The sequence below is a fragment of the Lepus europaeus genome, chromosome 11, assembly GCF_033115175.1.
Source record: "Lepus europaeus isolate LE1 chromosome 11, mLepTim1.pri, whole genome shotgun sequence".
Classification (NCBI taxonomy): domain Eukaryota; kingdom Metazoa; phylum Chordata; class Mammalia; order Lagomorpha; family Leporidae; genus Lepus; species Lepus europaeus.
This window is the reverse complement of record NC_084837.1, coordinates 90,879,819-90,903,039: the sequence shown is the minus strand read 5'-3', so window position 1 is coordinate 90,903,039 and position 23,221 is coordinate 90,879,819. Positions and strand designations below refer to the sequence as shown.

At 46.4% G+C, this 23,221-nt stretch overlaps 1 protein-coding gene across 2 annotated transcripts in view; it reads right to left on the bottom strand.

The window, feature by feature from the left end:
* Nucleotides 1–15,675, bottom strand: part of GLCE (glucuronic acid epimerase) — a 90,292-nt gene extending 74,617 nt beyond the window's left edge. The window contains exon 1 of one of the 2 annotated variants that reach the window (XM_062206220.1): nucleotides 15,536–15,675. The gene's annotated coding sequence lies outside the window, so the exon portion shown is untranslated. The remainder of the gene's footprint in view (nucleotides 1–15,535) is intronic. The other variant, XM_062206218.1, reaches the window with a different exon arrangement.
* Between the last annotated feature and the right edge of the window lie 7,546 nt (nucleotides 15,676–23,221).

Sequence of the window (23,221 nt, the reverse complement as noted above, 5' to 3'; positions counted from 1 at the left end):
CTCTTTCTGTATTAAGACAATTAGCCTTTCTGAAAAAACAATAGATATGCCATGTGATCAGCTATTCCACTCCTAAGTATTTACCCAACAGAAATGAAAATATACATCCATAGTAATGGACATACTACTGTTCACACGTAGTAATGAACACACTAATGTTCAGAGCAGCTTCATTTGTAAATACAACTGTAAATAACCTAAATGTTCATCCACAAGTGAATGATTAACAAATTTTGGTACACTGAAAACTGAAATATTAGTACTCAGCAAAGAAAAAGGGATAAATTATTGATACAAACAACAATGGAGACAAAACTCAAAATAATTAGGCTGGGTGACAGAAGCCAGCTAAAACAATGATTCTGGCCGGCGCCACGGCTCACTAGGCTAATCCTCTGCCTTGCGGCACCGGCACACCGGGTTCTAGTCCCGGTCGGGGCACCGATCCTGTCCCGGTTGCCCCTCTTCCAGGCCAGCTCTCTGCTGTGGCCAGGGAGTGCAGTGGAGGATGGCCCAAGTGCTTGGAACCTGCACCCCATGGGAGACCAGGAGAAGCACCTGGCTCCTGCCATCGGATCAGCGCGGTGCGCCGGCCGCAGCGCGCCAACCGCGGCGGCCATTGGAGGGTGAACCAACGGCAAAGGAAGACCTTTCTCTCTGTCTCTCTCTCTCACTGTCCACTCTGCCTGTCAAAAAAAAAAAAAAAAAAACAATGATTCTATTCACATAAAATTTGAGGAAATGTGAAACAATGGACTTGGGCCATCTTCCACTGCTTTCCCAGGCCATTGCAGGGAGCTGGATCAGAAGTGGAGCAGGGGCCAGCGCCGTGGCACAGTAGGTTAATCCTCCTGCCTGCAGTGCCAGCATCCCATATGGGCACCAGTTCTAATCCCGGCTGCTCCTCTTCCAATCCAGCTCTCTGCTGTGGCCTGGGAAAGCAGTGGAGGATGACCCAAGTCCTTGGGCCCCTGTACCCACATGGGAGACCAGGAAGAAACTGCTGGCTCCTGGCTTCAGATCGGCGCAGCTCCGGCTGCTGCAGCCATTTAGGGAGTGAACCAACCGACAGAAGACCTTTCTCTCTGTCTCTCCCTCTGTCTGTAACTCTACCTCTCAAATAAATAAAATCTTTAAGAAGTGGAGTAGCTGGGACTTGAACTAGCGCCCACATGGGATGCTGGCACTGCAGGCAGCAGCTCTCACTCATTCATTCATTCATTAACATCACTAAGATACATTTGGAATCTGCTATGTATCAAACACTGCTAAATGCTGGAAATAAAACAATAAGCAATAAAATAAGCTAAAGATAAAGACAATTTAAGAGTCCACGCTCAATGTCACAGATTGACTTGATAAGTTAAAGTTATAAACTTGTACATAAAGTTGTAAGAAAATATTAGTTTATACTTACATTAAATGTTGCAGTACCATATAGGAGTTGGCGGTAGGGGCGGCGGGCGGGGCGGGGGGGGGGGGGGGGAGGCTTTCCTGACCAGATCACACAAGTATATAAGCCCCTTTGGGTTACAACACTGTAAGTGATGACACAAATACAAAAATACTCACACCCAGCACTAGTGACTTTGAATTACTCACTTTTCATTAGTACATATTTAAGAGATTTATATATAATGGAAATTTAGCTTTTAAACCTGATCAAGCTGCGCAGGTATTCAGTATCCCATGCTGGAGCACCCAGCTCCAACTTCAGAGGCTCCCATTCCCAATTCCAGTTTCCTGCTAAAGTGCACCCTGGGAGGTAGGAGGTCATAGTTCAGGTGGTTTGGTCCTTACTACCCACATGGGAGACCTGGACTGATTCATGGCTCCTGGCTTTGGCTCAGCCCAGCCCCAGCCACGGTAAGCATTTGGGGACTGAACTAGCAGATGAGAGCTCTGATGAGAGCTCTCTCTCTCTCTCTCTCTGTCACTTAAACAATAAAACAAACATTAAAAAATAATAAAAATGAGGAAGTAAATGTATTACATGACTCAGTTCAATGTAAGGTTTCCCAGCCACATATATCCATCTCCCTAGTTGTCATAGGTGTTTCTATTCAACAGTTCCTAAATGTCTTCAGAAATATTATTTTTAAAAATTTTAAAATTTACATAGCAGAGGCCCCCCGGAGAAGAAGCAACGGAAGCCTGGCAACATAATACAAGTCATTAGTTTCATCGAAGGCAATCAGATCTCCGATGGGAGCCCACACTTCCCTTGTGTGAAAGCCAATCAAAACAAAATACATTAATAGCAGTCTGACTTGAAGACAAGCTAAGTCTGAAACACCCAGTGGGCATGAAAAAGACTTTGTATGGGGAACACAGAAAATGCAGCTGGTGACTGTGAACCAATTTCATCTGTGGTTCATTAGACATCAGATATATTTCTCAAATAAACACTTTAAAACATACTTTTTCACTCAAGTTGCCTGTGTTTATATAATGTGAAAAGTATACCAGTGGCACAGTAAGTACATTTCTTGGAATGTTATCTCCTGATTTTATTTCTTATGAGAAATTTCATTCAAAATAAACATTTTTAAGGATCCGCCACCTTTGAGGGCTAATGAAAAAGCAATCAGCATATGCAGAGAAACACAATGAAAGGGAAATTCAGGGATGGGAGTATTAAGAATGCCAGGATGAATAAAATTTTTTCTCTTATTTTCTAGATTTAAGTGGAATTACTGCTAATAAATGTAAATCTTATAAATATATTGGATGATGACAAAACACAAAGTACACTGGAGATAAAAGTAAAAACAAACACACGGAAGTTCTACGTAGGCTTTACTTTATGAAACTAGCTGACATTTAACCACCAAGTCTCTAAATTTTAAATACTTTTCAAGTCCCAGTGAAGGAGTCCTCAGAGGCTTACAATCTTGTTAATTTAGAAGAAAACTAACATATTGTAAAAACAATAAATAATTCACAACAGGCTATAATATAGTGCTAATATGCCAAACTTTAAAAGTTAGGGAAAAAACAGGCCGGCGCTGCGGCTCACTAGGCTAATCCTCCGCCTTGCGGCGCCGGCACACTGAGTTCTAGTCCCGGTCGGGGCACCGATCCTGTCCCGGTTGCCCCTCTTCCAGGCCAGCTCTCTGCTGTGGCCTGGGAGGGCAGTGGAGGATGGCCCAAGTCCTTGGGCCCTGCACCCCATGGGAGACCAGGAGAAGCACCTGGCTCCTGCCTTCGGATCAGCGCGGTGCGCCGGCCGCAGCGCACCAACCGCGGCGGCCATTGGAGGGTGAACCAACGGCAAAAGGAAGACCTTTCTCTCTGTCTCTCTCTCACTGTCCACTCTGCCTGTCAAAAACAAAAACAAACAAACAAACAAAAAAAGTTAGGGAAAAAACAGTGTTGGTGAGGAACCTGCTGGAAGGAAAGTGGAATTAAGAGCTGGATGGGGCTGGCGATGTGACATAGCAGGTAAAGCCGCCACCTACAGTGCCAGCATCCCATATGGGTGCTGGTTCGAGTCTAGTTGCTCCACTTCGGATCCAGCTCTCTGTTGTGGCCTGGGAAAGCAGTGCAAGATGGCCTAAGTGCTTGGGCCCCTGCATCCATGTGGGAGAACCCAGAAGAAGCTCCAGGCTCCTGGCCTGAAATCGGCACAGCTCTGGCCACTGCAGCTATCTAGGGAGTGAACCAGAGAAGAACTCTTTCTCTGTCCCTCTACCTCTCTCAACTCTTTCAATAAATAATCTTTTTAAAAAAATGAAGCTTAAGTGAGTTATCACTCACCTTTGGGGCAGTTTAATAAACCAAGCCACAGACTGACCAACTTCACACTAAAAAAGGGGATACCCTCAGTCAGGGACACAGCTCTGCCTAAAATAACAAAGAAAAAACCAACCACACAACCAAACACCTAACTGCTGCTAGCTCTCCAAGTTTCCCACCCTGCGTATGTGTAGACTTTAAAAAACATTCCATTACAGGGCTTTTTTTCTACATATCAAATATGAAATTTTTATAACACATATTTTCTTAAATATAACTGTGTTCTAATTATTAAAAATAAAGAAGTAGAGGTAGTTCTGTAAAAACACTTAGCACTTCCTGACTATATTGAGAGTCACTAATAAAAATCCTAAATAGGACAGGGGGGAACATAGCATCTTGAGGCACATCATTAAGAATATACTGCAGTTTAATATCACTCCATTAATCATCAAGCTTTGGAGACAGCCTCTGAATCAATTACAAATCTATCTACCTATATCAAAAGAAGCTGACAAATGCTATGTGTATAGCCTTGAGGGTCCTTTTCCTCCCCTGTATAATGTGAGCTAAATGAGACAACCTAAGTAAAGTGTTTAACCTAGTGTCTAGCACACAATCAAAGATCCACTAAATGTAACTATAATCCTAGATATGTATTATGGCCAGCGTACTCATCTGAGATACTATCCGTTTACTTACGCTCGAAGTAAAGAAGTGAAGTCCAGGATAATGACTTGTTCCTTCTGAACCCTTGCTGGCTCCTATGGATCAGTGCCTTTTTAAATAAAAACCAGTAAGACTTGTGCTCAATACTGTTTGAGGATTCACTCAAGGAATGATGTCAAGTTTAGCAGTCTATTATTATTTCCAAACTTTACTTGTTATCCGACACCATACTTCAGTAGCTAAAACACACTTTATACACGATGTATAAAGGTACACAGTAGGTGTTCAGAAAAGGGTTTGTTGAATTCCCTTCTTAAAAAATCAGGATGAGGGGCTGGCACTGTGGTATGGCAGGTAAAGCACCGCCTGCAGTGCTGGCATCCCATATGGGCTCCAGTTCAGGTTTAAGTCCCAGCTGCTCCACTTCCAATCCAGCTCTCTGCTGTGGCCTGGGAGGGCAGTGGAGGATGGCCCAAGTCCTTGGGCCCCTGCACCCGCATGGGAGACCTCCTGGAGGAGGCTCCTGGCTCTTGGCTTAGCATCAGTGCAGCTCTGGCCATTGTGGCCATCAGTGGAGTCAAGTAGTGGATGGAAGACATCTCTCTTTCTCTGCCTTTGCTCTCTGTATCTCTGCCATTCAAATAAATAAATATATCTTTTTAAAAAAATCAGGATGAAAGGCCATCACTGTGGTGTACCATGTAAAACTGCCACTTCAGGAGCCAGAATCCCATATTGCAGGTAGCTCAGATCCCAGATGCTCCAATTTCAATCTAGTTCCCTGCCGGTGTACCTGGGAAAGCAGCAGAGGACAGCCAAATGCTTGGGCCCCTGCGCCCATCAGGGAGACCTGGAGGAAGCTCCTGGATTTGGAATGCCCAGCTCAGGCCATTGCAGCCATATGGGGAGTAAACCTTGAAGATCTCTCTCTGTCTCTCCCTCTCTGTAACTCTGCCTTTCAAATAAATAAATAAATAAAATCTTTTAAAAAAAACCTCAGAATGAATATCTTAGTTTTGACAGATACACTATGATTACATAAGCTGTTAACACTTAAGGGAAGCTAGGTGAAGGGATTAATAAATGGTACACTGGAATTCTCTTAAGAAAATCATTAGGATCTATTATTTCCACTGACAGAATCTTTTTAAAATATTTACTATTTGAAAGGAGGAGTTATAGAGAGCAAAGGAGAGAGGAAGAGGGAGAAGTAGAGGGAAGGAGGGACAGAGAAAGAGAGAGAGATCTTCCATCAACAGGTTCACTTCCCAAAAGGCAGCAAGGGCCAGGTCTGTGTCATGCAAAAGCCAGCAGCCAGGAGCTTCTTCCGGATCTCCCACATGGGCACAGGGGCTCAAGCACTTGGGCCATCCTCCACTACTTTCCCAGGAACATTAGCAAGGAGCTGGATAAGAAGTAGAGCAGCCTGGTTTTGAACCAGCATGCCCATATGGGAGACCCAGAAGAAGCTCCTGGCTCCTAGCTTTAGATCAGTCCAGCTCCAGCCATTACAGCTATTTGGGAAGTAAACCAGTGAATGGAAGACTTCTCTCTCTGCCTCTGCCTCTCTATAACTCTGCCTTTCAAATAAATAAATAAATCCTTTAAAAAAAAAAAAACAAATTATCTCAAATAGCAGACATGAACTCAGTAAATAAGATCTCTTATAATACCCCTATTTATTCTGGGCCACACAATGACTTCTATTCAGTAAATAATAATCATCTCAAAATTTCATTTTTGGAAATAATGGCCTTAAAAAGAATCTATCCAAAAAGCAAATATCTTTTCCCTAAACTATCAGAGCTCTGTAGAATCTAATTAAAGCCTCTGACTCTTACTGCTTAAACCACTTATTCAAGTCAAGCTCAAAAAGACCTCTGATGTATGAGACAAATTACTGCATTTATTAGCATAAAATCTTTTAAAATATATATTTCGAAAATACACTTATACTAAGGCTGGTTAGTTTTTAGTTAGGCAAATAAGAGTTTAGGAAAATGATAAATTTTATTTGTAATTTTGTCAAACTCAGACTTTCACTGTTAAGCAACAAAGTCATGAAAATTCTATTAAAACTGAAACTGCCAAGCAATGAAATCCTAAAATATTTTTCTCTAAATGTTTTCCAACATACCTACAAACAGTTTTTGTATTTTTAAAGACTTTCAGGTATCAACTAATTTTTGAAAACTTGGCTTTCCTTTTTGGAACAGTACTACAGAATCAGTACTATAAACATAAGTGCTATTGTCAAAGAATTGATCTAATAATAAAAAGAGCTAAGGCCACTTGTCTTATAGAAAATTACTGCCAAAAGCCACCAGACCCTGCTTTTCTTCCTTCTGGGCCAGTAGCCAGATACTAATCATTTGTAGACTCCTTCTAGTTTTTAGTACACAGCACAGTACACAATGCCACATCTAACTCAGACATTATTTTAGTGAATGCTCTCCATAACTCTTCTCTTCTAGCACAAGTTTGCACACATGCATATACATACAGTCAGCTCTCCATATCTGTTGGTGCTACACACCCAGATTCAACAAATCTCAGACTGAAAATATTCAGGGGAAAAAAAACCTGTACTGACCGAGTATGGACATTTATTCTTGTCATTATTCCCTTAATATAGTATAATAACTACTTACACAGCATTTACTTTATATCATCATAAGTAATCTGAGATGATTTAAAGCATACAAAAGGATGTATGTAGGTTATATGCAAACACTAGGCCACTTTATATAAGGGACAGAGTTTAGTATCTGCAGGGGGTCCTGGACTCAGTTCCTCAGGCTACTAAGGGATGACTGTATACACATGACCCACAGTATCTGTAGAAGTATATATAAGGGGGCCGGCGCTGTGGCTCACTTGGCTGATTCTCCACCTGCGGCGCCAGCATCCCATATGGGCACCAGGTTCTAGTCCCGGTTGCTCCTCTTACAGTCCAGCTCTCTGCTGTGGCCCGGAAAGGTAGTGGAGGATGGCCCAAGTGCTTGGGCCCTGCACCCGCATGGGAGACCAGGAAGAAGCACCTGGCTCCTGGCTTCGAATCAGCACAGCGCTAGCCATAGCAGCCATTTGGGGAGTGAACCAATGGAAGAAAGACCTTTCTTTCTGTCTCTCTCATTGTCTATAACTCTACCTGTCAAATAAAAATAAATAAATAAAATTTTTTTAAAAAGAAGTATATATAAGAAATTTACTGGGGCCAGTGCTGTGGCATAGCAAGTTAAGTCGCCATCTGCAGCGCTAGCACCCCATGCAGGTGCAGGTTCGAGTCCTGGCTGCTCTACTTCTGATTCAGCTTCCTGCTAACTCACCTGGGAAAGCAGTGGAAGATGACCCAACCACTTGGGCCCCTGCATACACATGAGTGACCCAGATGAAGTTCCAGGCTTCAGTCTGGCCCAGCCCTGGCCATTGCGGCCATTTGGCGAGTGAACCAGCATGAAAGATTCTCTCTTTCTGTTTCTCCTGCTCTCTCTCTGTAATTCTTTCAAACAAATAAATAAATCTTTTAAAAAATAAAAGAAATTGATAGTAGTGGTTGTATCTGGGATAACTGTTTGGGTCTTTGAATTTTGTATGCCTTTGTAATACCTTCAAATATTAATTTATTCAAAGAAAAGATGAGGATAACATTAAGTTGTTAAAATCTTTTACCTTATAAGAATACATGAGGCATTCTTTTAAAAATCGTTTCTTATAAATGCTTTAACATTTAATTGTTTCTATAACTACTTACAACACTCAACTTCATTTATAATCAAAAAAATACAAAGTAAGGTCTTTTGCTTATCAAATTAGAAAGGTTTTTAAAATTAATACTCAATATTGGCATAATCTTTCTAGAAAGCTCTAGTGGGGAACTGGGCTCTTCTTTCAAACCTGTAAATTAGGTCCCTCTAGGTGGACCACCATCCGAACAACTGGGGAGAAGACCCTGTTGATGATACTCTAGGGCACTTGTTCCAGGTAGCTTAGCGTCAGCCTACTGACTTGGACACAGCTCCTGCAGCTCAGGTCATAGTATATGTGTGTGTAGTATATGTGGATGGATGGGTGGGTGGGTAGGTTAATGGATATTTAAATGAATTTAACTCCTAGTTATTTAGTCAACAAGTTTTTATGTCCACCAAAACAAATACATAAAATTGTTCATGCAGCTTCGTTTTTAAAGAGCTGAGAACTGGAAACAACACAAATGTACATCAACAGTAAGAGACAATGGTACAGTCAAGCAATGGAATAATATATAGCAATGAAAAGGGATAAGGCACTTCCAATCAAAACACATGGGTGACTCTCAGAGAGTTCATGGTGTACCAAGAAAACAAGACATAAAAAAATTATTTGATTCCCTTGATATGCAGTTGAGGAATAAGCACAAGTAATCTGTAGTAATGGGAATCAGGGAAGTGGCTCCCTAGGGGAAGTGCTGGCTGAACAGTGCATGAGGGCAGCTTCTAAGGTACTGGACATGCTCCAGCTCCTGAGCTGCCTGATGGTCCTTGTGTCCACATGTAAAACTCACTGAGCCAGTCACTTACAAGGTACACTTTACTGTATACTAGTTTTGAAAGGTCTATTAAGAAAAAGAAAAACAAAACAAAACAAAACAAAAACCAAACACCATGGAGAGTTTCTGTGACTCTGTGCCTGCTCGAAAGGAAAAAAAAAAAAAAAAAGATAAGGGTAGATCAGATGGTCTTTAAGTTCCTGCTTTAAAGTTGCATTGTTTTATTCATTCAACAAAAATGTGAGTAGCTACTTTATAAAAGGTACCGGGTGCTAGGGATATAGCATTAAATAAAACAGGTAAAACCCATGGCTCACAGGGTCTTGTTTTCTAGAAGGGACAGAAAGACAATAAAAATGAAGTATGTGTTGGATAATGAAAAGTACAAAAAGAAACGAAAAAACAAAGAAACAAAGCAAGCAAGAGCGATACAGGGTACACAGAAGGGAAAAGGTAATTTAAACAAGGAGGCCAGTGCAGACTTCACAGAAAGGTGATATTTTAATTAAGACCTGAAGGAAGTGATAGAGAGAGACATTTGGATATCTGGAAAAACATGTTCCAGGCCCTGCCAAACACTGTTGCTGAAAGGAAGTGAGCAAGAGTGAGATTAAAGGGGGGAGGGGTTGAGGAAGAGTTCTTTTCCCTGGTTTTTTCCACTTCCCACACCACTCCAATTCTTCATTTAAAGGTAAATTTAAGTTGAACCTGTTCCACACGCAAACGTCTGTAACTACTAGCCCATTCTACCCTTATCTAATCTTTTGAGCTACTACATGGCTCACTCATGGCATTTTACTTTATAGACAGACAGACAGACAGATAATCTCTCCATTCGTATTAGTTGACCCATGGCTGGCACTTAAATGATTACACGTAAAGCTAATCGTAACTCAGCAAGCATATGATCAATAAACTGTTCAGATTAAAAAAAAAGAAACAGAAAGGGAAAAAAAGATTAGGGGACCATGTGACTCAGGCACCAAGTGTTTCCATGTGTCATCCACTGTCAGGAAACTCTTTAAGCCACATCCTTAAGACTCTCGGATCCTCAACACCACTTTTCCAAAAAGCTACTCTAGGTATTTTATTTTCCCCCTAAGGGGTAAAAGCAGGCATCTAGTTTTCCATTCTAATAGTAGTTTAATAACACCGATGTTCACAAGCTTAACAAAGCAAATATCACAGACAGCTGGTTGTGCGATCTCTAGCAAGCCGCTCACCAACTCTCATGCCTTCATTCTCCTCGTACGCCACGTGAAGGCACTGGACTAAACGGCCTCTACAGTCCAATCGGTCTCAAATTCTCCACTCTACACTCTTTCAGGAGAACTGTAAGGGTTAGATAAACCTTACAATCTATGTCTTCAATTTACAAAATGAATTAAAATGTCTTAACAATTTTCACAGTGAATAAGCAGCCATATTCAGATAGCAGTGTTTTAGGAAACAGCCAGGAACCTGGAGTCCATCAGGCCTACATGTAGACTCGGGTTGCATCACAATAAACAATGACCTTGAGCAAAGTATGAAGTCTTCAGTATTTGCTTTGAAAATTTAAGGCAATGTATATAAAGCAATTATTAAACCAATATAAAAACCTGAACACATTACAACTATCTTTTCCCAAGTAAAAAGCAGTCCATGTAGAATAACTACCAAATCACTGATGCCTAAGACTTACAATTCCTAAGTTAGTTTCTATCTCTCCTGACAACTTTAGAGATGAGGATTAGTGGCTGCCTCAAAATTCTGTAAGACTTTTGCACATTTAGCAGAGCAACCCTTAACTCCTAGAGTGTAAGGTGTCTCATTTCTTAAGAACTACAGTATCAGTTTGCAGTCAAAGGGGCAAGAGTAAGATAATTTAGCAACTCCATAATTTTCAGGAAAATAGGACTGAGATATGAGTTTAATTCATCTTGGACATTAAAAGACATTAACCTCGGTACTGAGAGCTCAAACATGCAATGAGAGCCAACTACACATAAGCAAGCAATTGAGATTCAGAAAGTTGTAAGACATAAACTTGACTTTGAGCCCAAGAGGGCAGATATGCATAATCAACACAAGTAAACAGATGAACAGGACACGGTGAGTGAAAACCCTAGACACAGAACACCTAAAAAGCGGATGGTGTTAGGAAGTATCTTGAAGAACCCGTAGACTCTGCCAGCAAGACAAGGGAAGGAAAGGCACTCGGAGCAGCCAGGCTCACTGTGTAAACTGCTTTCATCAGGACAGTGAGGAAATGAATGAGCCAGATGATGAAAGACCTTGTAATGACACAGAGTGAGGTAAAGAAGAATGAGTTTTAAGAAAGAAACAACCAATGGGTTTACATTTTAGAAAAATCACCTTTAGAGGCCAGCGCTATGGCACAGCAGGTAAAGCTGCTGCCTGTGGCACTGGCATCCCATATGGGCACCAGTTCCAGAACTGGCTGTTTCATTTCCAATCCAGCTCTCTGTTATGCCCTGGGAAAGCAGTGGAAGATGGCCCAAGTCCTTGGGCCCCTGCACCTGCGTGCGAAACCCAGAAGAAGCTCCTGGCTCCTCGGTTCAGAATGGCATAGTTCCAGCCGTTTCAGCCAATTGGGGAGTGAACCAGCAGATAGAAGACTTCTCTCTCTCTCTCTCTCTCTCTCTCTCTGCCTCTCCTTCATCTCTCTGTGTAACTCTTTCAAGTACAATAAGTAAATATTAAAAAAAAAAACCAGAAAAATCACCTTTGCAGTAGCATAAGGATGGACTAAACAGTCTAGAGGCAAGCACTAGAAACCTCATCAAATTCAGAGTCCAACAAGGACATGCTGTTATCACACAGGCACTCTAGGATAGAACCAGGGATAAAAAGTAAACAATAATGCTTTAACAGACAAAGCTAAACTGTCCAAGGGACACCATTTACCTTCATAAATGTACATTCTGGAATTAAATATTTCCCATGTATCTTAAAAAAGAGGCATCTAAAATTAGGTATGATACATAAAAGTTACATAGAACTACTCAGGTAAACCCTGAGAACCAGCCCCTCTCATGATATCTATCCCTTTTTCTACACACGATATTGCCAGTCTGCAACATAAAAATCAATGTAGCACAAACCTGGGAACTGGAGCTTGTATTGATTACTGACAGGGGCATGTCTTGCTTTAGTTTTATATTCACTGTATACATGGAAACTGAGACTCTGAACGACTAAGGGATTATTCAAGGTCACACTGTTAATAGCACAATGAAGACTGAAATCTGTGTCTTACGACTTCCTTTCTAGAAATTGCTTTAGTATATCACATTTATGATTCTAGAATTCTGAATAATAATTCAAGGACACTTTGGTACTGTCATTTTCAGCAGTGTAATAATGAAACTATAAAACCAGTTTTATGGTTCATATGCCTCACAAGAAAAACATATCTATTAGATGTGAATATGTTTGACAAAAAAAAAAATCTTTTCCTAAGTCTGTGCCGCATTAAGAATGCCTCCTCCTCCACCACAAAACACACACTTCATATTTCTCTTAAGAGTCTGAAAACTTCTTTTCTCAAACTCAGGAAACAGAGTTGAAAAACAAGTTTGTAAGGTTAATTTATGTCTATATAATTAAATATCCCCCATCCTTAACATGTTGTAAGATTTGCTCATGTCTGCTTCCTTATTCTGTTGTGCTTCCCACCTCACCTCATGTCCTTATAATTTTTAGATATTTGAAATATCCTTTCCCGTCATGAGTACACACAGGTAGAAGTAGCAACATTGGCAAAAAGCCTTATTAATATTATACACTTCACAAATTTGCACGGTGACCAAAATGTCATCTCTGGACTTCTCCAACTTGCAATCACGTCACTTCGGCTCACAGAAGTGGATTGAGGGAACATGGAAGTATGAACAGCTCTCTTCTGCTCGTCGGTGACACCTGCCTGAAGAATCCGCCAACACAGACAAGGTGGATGTGGATCCTTACAGACTGTTTTACACTTGTACAACACAAGCATCCTCAGAGTCCAAAGACATTCAACACCCAAACTCTACTGATCACAATTTAATCTTTCTCAATAATTTGGAAGGTAGAGCACTATCTCGCTTGGTTTCTAGCTATCAGGACAAACTTCAAAGATACTATCATTCAGGGATTCTACAACAAGAGTGCTAAACTCCACACACCCTGGGTACTTCTTCCTAAGTGGAATCACAATTTTTCATGTACTTATCCCATTTAATTGTTGCCTTCCTGCCCCTCTGGATGTATATGAGCTGGAATCACCATCCCTCCAGGGTTCTGATACCTAACAGACAGATACTTGTTGCCTGATCAGTTTACACTTATTAAAAATCAAGAAAGTTGTTCCTTTTTAAAGATTTTATTTATTCATCTATTTGAGTTCACATCTGCGAGTTCACTTTCCAAATGACCGCAACAGCCGGAGCTGAGCTGATCCAAAGCCAGGAGCCAGGAGCTTCTTCCAGGTCTCCCATGAGGGTGCAGGGGCCCAAGCACTTGAGCCATCTTCTGCTGCTTTCTCAGGCCATAGTAGAGAGCTGAATTGGAAGAGGATCAACCAGAACTAGAAATGGCGCCCATGTGGGATGCCAGTGCTGTAGGCAGAGGTTTAGCCTACTACACCACAGCGTCGGCCCTCAAAGCTGTTTTCTAAAAAAAAAAAAAAAAAACAACTCTGAAATCTGCTTAATTTATTTTTCGTCTTTCTCTTAAAAATAGCCCAGGCGGGGAGATCTACTTAGGGTTTAGAGGTCCTGACCAAATTACCTGCACAACTGATCAATTTTGAAAGCTGTGGGAGCCAATCAGGTATCTTGGTTTGCATAATAACACTGAAAACTTACAAACACTTCACAGAGTTAAATACTGATATGCCATTCCCTTGCTTCTTAAAACGTCGGCAACATTCAGAAAGTACATTATCCCTAACCTCTAAAAACAAAAGTCATTAAAAAAAAGATTAAGAAAAACCCGTCTCACACACACACACACAAAAGCCTGAGGCAGGCAAAATTCTCTGCTTTAGCATGCTCTGATTGGTGTTTACCCAGATTACAGAACGGTTCCCAGCGCTGCCCGGCAGGCTTCACTTACAGGCCTCTGTAAGTAGCTACCTAACCCGAAGAACTGTCAGCCACACACAGCACACACTTTCTGGTCCACGCGGTGTTTCAAAACCACAAATACATACAGGCCATTTTGTGAAATTCCACCTCCGTCTCGGCTAGTCCCCAAGAACTCTTTAAGTAAGACTCGCCACCGACACACCACAGCGACTCTGTCCAGCAGGATTCCCTACGGAGCTCTATCAGCCACCCCTACAGGTCGCAAACGGTGCTTCTGCAGGGTTCTGACGCTGGGACTCCGAATTCCAGCACGTTCTGGTTTTTTAAGAGGCTGAACTTGGGGCCGTTCCTCTGGGCAAGTGCTCTTCCAAGGACGGCGACAAGCCAGAGCACACCTGAGTCTGTTTAACACTCAGACAAGACTTCACGGCAGGGCTCCCAATGCGGTATCGGCAAAGCAGACCACCTAGGAAGCGAAGTCAGAACCACGCACTGTCCCCACCCCCAGCTGCAGAGGAGCTGGACCCACGCGCACCCCGCGGACACCGCCTCCCCAAACAGCCTACAGACCCAGGTGCCCACCTCTGGCGCCGCCACCCTCCAGTCCCCGGCGCTCCAGCGAGCCCAGCGCGCCCCCACAGGGATCCCGGGGCAGAGAAAACTGCAGAGCAAACCCACTGTTCCTCCAACTAGGCGACAACACGGACGGACCCTCCAAGCGAGCTCTAAGGGAAGCCCTTCCAGACAGATCGGGACCGGCCCAAGCCGATCCAGGATGTCCTGGCGCGAGCGCCCCTTCCCGCCCCAGCCCGCCCAGCGCCCGCTCAGCCGTCACCCACCTCGAGCGGCCGCCCGGGGACCCGCTAACTCGCCCCGCCAAACACGGGAGACACGGCCGAGTTACGCCCCCCTCTGGGCAGAGCAGACACCCCGGAAAAGACCCCCAGCACCAGCAGCCCACCTAGGCGGCCCCTGCCCGCGCAGAACCCGCACCTCGCACCCGCACCCCTAGTCTGTCCCCGGAACCCGGATACCCCGCTTCTTCAGCCCAGGAATGCGAAACGGACGCCCACCCCGGCTCAAAGGACACCAGAGACCCCTCTGGTCTGTCCCCCACGCCACCCCCAGGGGCCCGGGACTTTGCTAAACTGCCTCTTCTGCCCCCCCTCAAACAGCCCGGGACCCCGAAAAACGGAGCCCGGAATCCGGCTACACCAGCACAAGGAACCTCCACACCCCATAAATCCTCCTCGACTCCGAAGACCCGGGACCCTCTTTGCCGCCACCCACCCACCCACACGCAATGCCGGAAGAACCCCAGGAGCCCCAGCAAACCGCCCCGGCGGCCGCTACACTGCCCTTCGGCGCCAGCACCGGCTCGCACCGCACCGCCTCCTCGCCGCCCGCACTCCGAGCTCCGCCGAGCTTCGCGCCCACCAGACAGCGCCGCGCAGTCCCCGGAGCCGCCCCCGTCCGGAGCCCGCCTGGCTGGCTGCTCCCCGAGACGCGCCCCGGGCTTCCTCACCTGGGCAGCGTCGCAGGGCGAGCGGACCGGGGAGCCCTGAGGCAGAGAAGCGGCGGCCCAGGCCTGCGGCGCCGCAGCTCCAACCCCTCGGCGAGGAAGCGCCTGTGTGAGGAGAGCCCCGCCGCTCCGCGCGCGCAGCCGGGAGCCCGAGCCACCGCCGTGCCCGCCGCTCTTCCCGCGAGATCCCAGCCACGGCCAGGGGGCGGGGCCGCGCGAGGGGCGGCAGCTGCGGCGGCTGGAGTGACGGCCCTGGCGGCCTGTTGGCGGCGGCACGGGGGGCGGGACTCGAAGCCGACTGTAACCAATCGCAAAAGAGGGAAGGTGACTCGTTCCGCCCCTTCCCCGCCCTCCATCCATAAACTACGGGCAAAGGTAGAAGTGACCTGAAGTAGTCGAAGGCCACGGGCGAGCGCCGCGAGGTAGCTTGGATGACGTGGCTTGGCTCGCGCCGGCTCCTGCTCGGCCGCCGTAGGGACACCTGGGTGCGGGCAGAAGCCGGGGGCCTCACCTTTGCGGAGTGAGGCGCTGTTGCCCCTGGTTACAGCGCGTCCTGCGGGGCCCGGGGCTCCTCCCAGCGTCGGTGTCGGAGAAGCCGGGGTTCAGCGCGGCCCCTCCCTCTGCCGCGTCTCGGCCTCTCCTCTCTCTCCACCTCACACAGGGCGCCATTGTTCAGAAGCCCATGTTTTCCCAGCCCCAGCCCAGGACATCTGGTCTGACAAAGGACTCTCTTCGGATGCGTGTATTTCTCATACCGAAGAGCCGTCCGGCTCCAGTCAGAAGTCAATGTCGCTGGAGTCCACGGCATAGCAGATTCCCACATCCCACGCAGACTCCCAGATCCCATGCAGAGTCCCATCTTGGTAGGACCCAGTGCTCAGGAGCGTTTGGCGCGCGCAGGGCACGGACTAAAGGCGGAAGGAATGAATGAAGACTGTGATATTTAAATAGACGGAATCTGGACTCGCCCCAGAAAGTCTGGCTTGCCCGTCCTCTCTGTAATGACAGCAGTCTATTATTACGCCTCTCCTGCAGCCCTCGCCCACCTCCTTACTCCCTGTTCACGGCAAAAAGCCCCCTTTCTCCTCGCCAAGGTTAACCCTTGCACCTGTGCACTGGATGGCGGCCGTGCCCAGACTTTGTTTCATCGGCTTTCTCTGTGCGGCTCTAACTCTTCTGTCTCACAAACACAACCTACCCCACCCTTGGAACAGAGCAAAACCAGCCTGCCTCTGAGACCCCCCCACCCACCCAAACATACTACCCGAGAAACAGAGTATTTGTCGTCTCCGCTTGCTCGTCTTGTTTTTCCACCAATCTGCCCTCTCTCGCAGGTTACAAAAGAGTTCTTTCCCAATGGAAGGGTGGTCTGTGTGGGGGGCACTTTCCCCAAGGACCAGTCTGCAGCCTACTGACAATGTTAACCATTCCACCCCCACCCCACCTAAAGACATCTGGGTTCTCTAGCTACTCTTCAGACTTTTTTTCAGCCTGCTTTCCTGGTTTGATAAGTGTTGCATATTGATGTCTCCTTATCTTGTAGCCACACCTTGTGCTTAATAAGAAAAATGGCCACACATGGTTGCACACTTTGAGTGCCAGTAAGTGGCTCAGACAAAAGCTGTTAGAAGAATCCAGAGGGAGGAGACATTGGCTGTGGCTGTGAGGCTTGAGCTGGTAGTAAAACAATAGGCCGGCCCTTATAAATCCAAGGCAGACACGGAGGCTTTTAGAGGAGAAAGATAGGGGCTGGTGTTGTGGCACAGCTGGCTAAACTGCCACCCGCGATGACAGCACCCCATATTGGATCTCCATTATCTGCCACCCACATGGGAAACCCAGAAGGAACTCCAGGCTCCTGGCTTAAGCCAAGGCCAGCCCCGGCCATGAAGACCATTTGGGGAGTAAACCAGTGGATGGGAGATTCTCTCTCTCTCTCTCTCTCTCTCTCTCTCTCTCTAAGAAAATACAAAACAAACAAAAAACCAGAAGAGAAAAATAATGGGAATCTGAGCACAGAGAAGGGGACTTGGAGTGAGCCCAGCTGTAGGTTGACCAGTCTGGAAGACAGAAGACTCCCACAGAAAGAGGTGAGATTACAGAGGAACCAAAAAGAAAAAGACCTTAAAAACTAGCCAAGTCAAGTGGACTTGATTCTGTATTAAATGGGGAGCCGGGACCAACTGTGTCATGTATAGAGTCCCTTAGAGGGTTACACGTGAGGTCCACATACCAAGTGTCTAAACCTTTAAGTCACAAACAAGCTAGCAAAATGTATATCATTTCACCTTGACAAATATACTCTGATGACCACTTGGGAGGCCAGGTTTGATTTTTTTTTTTTTTTAAGATTTATTACTGGCTGGCGCCGTGGCTCAACAGGCTAATCCTCTGCCTAGCGGCACTGGCACACCGGGTTCTAGTCCCGGTCCGGGCTCCGGATTCTGTCCCTGTTGCCCCTCTTCCAGGCCAGCTCTCTGCTGTGGCCTGGGAGTGCAGTGGAGGATGGCCCAGGTCCTTGGGCCCTGCACCCCATGGGAGACCAGGATAGGCACCTGGCTCCTGCCATCGGATCAGCGTGGTGCGCCGGCTGCAGCGCGCCGGCCGCGGCGGCCATTGGAGGGTGAACCAACAGCAAAGGAAGACCTTTCTCTCTGTCTCTCTCTCACTGTCCACTCTGCCTGTCAAAAGAAAGAAAAGAAAAGATTTATTACTTTTATTTATTTGAAAGGCAGGGTTATAGAGACAGAGAGGAAGAGACAGAGATAGAGAGATCTTCCATGCTCTGGTTTACTCTCCAAATGGCTGCAAGAGCCGGGTCTGGGCCAAGCTGAAACCAGGAGCCAGGAGCTTCTTCCAGTTCTCCCACGTGGATGCAAGGGCCCAAATACTTGGGCCATCTACTGCTGCCTTCCCAGGTGAATTAGCAGGAAGCTGGATTGGAAGTAGAGCAGCTGGGACTTGAACCGGCGCCCTTATGGGTTGCCGGCCCTGCAGACAGCAGCTTAAGCTGCTATGCCACAATGCTGGCCCCCAGGTTTGAGTTTAGAATCTAGGGCTTCTCAGAGTTCTCTGCAAGAACAGATCAGAGAATGCTGGGCCCCACACAGAGAAGTCTCCCCCACTTGCTTCCCATAACCAGGTCAGCCCCACACTGAAAGCTACCCACGTTCTATGGACACATGTCTAAGCTCCATTCCTACTTCCCCTCCACAAGTCATTTCTTGGCCATTTCACAGGACCAGGAGTGCATGCCTCAGGACCTGATGCAGAAGCAAGTCCACACAGGTCCTGGAAGGGGGCTCGGAGCCATTTGCACAGGGAATGATGGCTCCTGCAAGCGTAGGATGGGGTCTGAAGGGCGGTGGTCAGCTCTGGAGTGCTCATTCCTTGCCGTAGTGGACTCGGGGTGTGAGTGCAGCTGCAGGAGCACCAGGGCAGAGCCCTTTACAGGAAGCCTCTCTCGCCTCCCTCGCCTCCCTCGCCTCCCTCGCCTCCCTCGCCTCCCTCGCCTCCCTCTAAAGATGGTAGCTGGGGTCTGCATGTGATGCAGCAGCGTAAGCTGCCAGCATCCCATATCTGAGCATCGTTTCAAGTCGTAGATGCTCCTCTTCCAATCCAACTCCCTGCGAATGTACCCGGGAAAGCAGCAGAGGGTGGCCCAAGTGGTTGGGCCCCTGTAAGCCGTATGACAGAGCTCTATCTTGACAGTCGTCGTGACCATTTGGGGAGTAAAGCAGGAGAGGGAAGATTTCTTTCTCTGTGTGTCTTTCCTTCTCTGTCACTCTACCTTTCAAATACATTTTTAAAAATCCTTAAAAAAAAATGGTAGCTGTTGTAGAGTCCCTGAGTTTTAGTGGAGTCATGACATGTAGATTTCTTTATATCTCAGATGTGTTTTCCGTGCGTCTTATCCACTCTTCTTTCACACTGCTGTTTCAATAGCAGCAATGGGCTGGCAAGAAAACTCTGTTCCTCACTCTGTACCCTTGTGTGGAATCCCCTCTCCAATTGCCAGTTTCACAAACGCTGCTGTCCCATGACTCCTGTAGTAATGAGTGTGTCAGAAACCTGGATCTCTCTAAATACGAGAAAACAGAAAACCATGAAATGCTCTCAGCCTGGAGGAAAGCTTGGAACACTTAGGTTTGACTTCTAAATAAGAATCCTCTGCAAACATGTTCTGGAAGAGGCCCGTTGGAAGGGCACACGGGCAGCAGGAGTGCTGAAAAGGCGGTGAGCCACCACAGACGGGGCACTGCTCTCGCCATCTGTCTTGATGGCGCGGTGCGTCACTCTGTGGCCTGGCAGTCACGCTTTGTTCCCACAACCTCTCCATCCGGTGCCAAGCGCACCTCTCCACGTGGCACGCACTTAGAGCCACGCGGGACCCAGAATGACCACGGTCCCTGCCTTGGAGACCTGGGGGACCCCGCACATCTCTCAAGGGAGCTGCAGCTGATTTTTAGCATGCAACTTTGGCGCTTGCTTGATCTGAGAACTGGGGTCTACTCATAGCCTTATTGTCACCATCTGTGACTGGTGTTTGCCAACCGGCAGCAGAACAGAACCAGCCAGCTTCCTACTTAGGCCTTACCATCTGCTGCCTGCGTTCTGACCCATTTGTCTAGGTGAGGACAACCAAAGTGTTCTCTTCCAGCTCAGAAGGCAGCCCCAGTGACGCTCTGGGAAAAGCTACCTCCTGGTCCCGGTATAGTCACAAGGGCACCGAGACACTGTGGCAGGCGAAGCTGGAAGAAGAAATCCGGTTCTCTCAGACACAAGTTCTACTCCATCCTTTTAGAGTTTTAGGGAAACGGCTCTTTTCACCACCTGCCTGAAATTCTGTATGAATTACCCCAGGATTTATCCGTCCATGCGTGGGCCCCAGATGGAACCCCTGACTTTGGTTCCTTTGTTGGCAAATAGCCAACCACGGAGAGGGAAAATATAGAGACTTGTAGGGGTTGAGATATGTGCAAGACTATTTGATGTACCTCTTCTCAAGAGCTGGAGCTGACTTCCCTTCCCCCGTGTATGGGTTCATGACGCACTCCTGGCAAACAGAGTATGGCCCAGACCAGGTGATATGGGTCATTGCAAATGCTCGCTCTATCTCTTTCTTTGGTCCTGTCTTTCAGAGGCATCCAGTAGCCATGCTGTAAGAGTCTTGAAGCAGAGGTCCACACGGCAAGCAGCTGCCGCCAACACCTCTGTGAATGAACCATCCTGGAATCCCCAGCCCAGCCTACTTTACCTTCTGATGACTGCAGCCGCAGGCCAACCCTGGATGTAATCTCATGGACAACTCTGTGTCCGAACCACTCAGCTGTGCCTCTCCCAGATTCCACACAGAAACTCTGAGATAATACAATGCTACTGCTGGAAGGTACTACATTCTGGCATCATTTTTTGCACAGCACTAGATAACTAATATAAGAGTGTTCTGTCCACTTCTACTCCTGGACAATAATCTAAAAACTCACAGCCTACTAATCACGGGCACTAGCTTTACCTAAAGAGTGAACAACAATGGATTTGTGGTCATGGCATGCCACATCTAAAATTCAAGTGGCACTGCATTAAAATAAGGAAGAAGAAATGATTTCTTGGGGCTGCCGCTGTGGCACAGTGGGTTAAGACTCCACCTGTAGCACTGGCATCCCATATGAGAGCCTGTTCATGTCCCGGCTGCTCCTCTTCCAATCCAGCTCTCTGCTGATAGCCTGGGAAAGCAGTGGAAGATGGCCCAAGTTCTTGGGCCCCTGTATCTACTTGGGAGACCTGGAGGAAGCTCTTGGCTTGGGATCAGCTCAGGTCTGGGCATTGTGGCCATTTGGGCAGTGAGCTAGCAAATGGAAGACTTCTCTCTCTATCTCCCGCTCTCTGTCTGTGACTCTGCCTCTCAAGCAAATGAATAAATCTTTCAAAAAAGAAAGGAAGGAAGGAAAGAAGGAAGCAAGCAAAGAAGGAAGGAAAAGAAAGAAACCATTTCTTGGAGGAAACAAAGACTTCAGTGCCTTTAAGACTCTTAAGAGCATCATAGGGCCGGCGCTGTGGTGTAGCAGGTAAAGCTACCACCTGCAATGCCAGCATCCCATATGGGCGCCGGTTCGAGTCCCGGCTGCTCCACTTCCAATCCAGCTCACTGCTGTGGCCTGGGAAAGCAGTAGAAGATGGCCCAAATCCTTGGACCCCTGTACCTGTGTGGAAGACCTGGAAGAAGCTCCTGGCTCCTGACTTTGGATTGGTGCAGCTCCGACCATTGCAGCCATCTGGGGAGTGAACCAGCAGGTGGAAGACCTCTCTTTCTCTCTCTCCCTCTCTCTTTCTCTTTCTCTCTCTCTGCCTCTCCTTCTCTCTCTTTGTGTAACTCTGATGTTCAAGTAAATAAATAAATCCTTTAAAAAAAGAGCATCACAGGAATTGGAGAGAACAACTGGGGAGCATTTGGAGGTCAGAAAGGTCTTGAGCTGTAGGGAAACCTTTCCTTCCCCGAAACTGGGAATCCTTCACAAACAGCCTAGCCTGGAAGACAAGCGCATGCTTCCATGAAAGCAAGCACTGGGGAGACTCAAACATCCTCTTACTCGTCCATATTTGCCAAGAATAAATGCTGGAAATTCCATCTATAGGGGCCCTGTCAAAGTCAAATTGACATCTTGTCAACCTTAAGTATCCATATGAGAACAAGGTGTGTTTGACAGCAGGAAGATTGAAATTCTCTCTGAATACCATGCCGTATTGCTGAAGTCTTCACAGTGTAAATTAAGATTCAGCAAGAGAGCAATTTTTCTATTAAATTAGAAGGGAGGAAAACTCACATGAAAGAAGACCAGTTAGCCAATTTATGTACGTTGTCTGTCTAGCTTCATTTTACATAGATCAGAACCACTTCGATGGCTCATGCATACAAAGAGTCAAATAATTATAAGTCGACTGGCTGATAAGTTACAGTTAAGGAAATATAGTAAAGAGATGTTTGCACCTCCATGATTCCAATGATCACAAGCCAATTGTGTCGAGCCTGCCTTTCCTTTCCAATGAGGACAAAAATGAAGTCTTTGGACCACAAGATCCAGAGAGCTGAGTCCTCCGTCTTCCCTCATCCCTTCTCCATCAAATATAACCAACAAACACGTATCGTACGGCTGTCCAGTGGAAGGCTCTGCGAAGCATGCAAAGCTTAAGTCACAGTTCTCACCAGAAGCAGAGGGGGAAAGGGAGCAGGTGGCGAGGGGACTTTCCAGGGGAGGGGAAATAAAACAGCTTCTCTTGGAACCCATAGATGGAGCGCACCTCACAGAACTGCACAAATGGAGCCTGAGTTGGTAGGTTCCCCCAAGGGAAACAGAGATACTCTTGCCAGAGCAGAGGTATCTTGGTCTTCCTTTAGGGGGCGGAGGGCGGGAGCCATCAGACTCAGAAAAAGACAGCTCCTGGCGTGCAGCAAGTTCTGTTTTTCACTTAAATCTGTCTGGTGTTGGTCTCTTCTGTTGCAACTGAAACAATCCAAACCCTGGTGGACAGATAATGTGAAACAAGAGTGGACTTCTCCGGGAGCAGCGAAGTTTGCTCCACAGAAGCACAGGGGCCGATTTTGGATGGAAAAACTGATGGAAACCACAGCTCAAAGGCCCTGCATAAAAACAGCTGTTGGAGCAAGCGAGTCACCTGGGACAGGAAGTT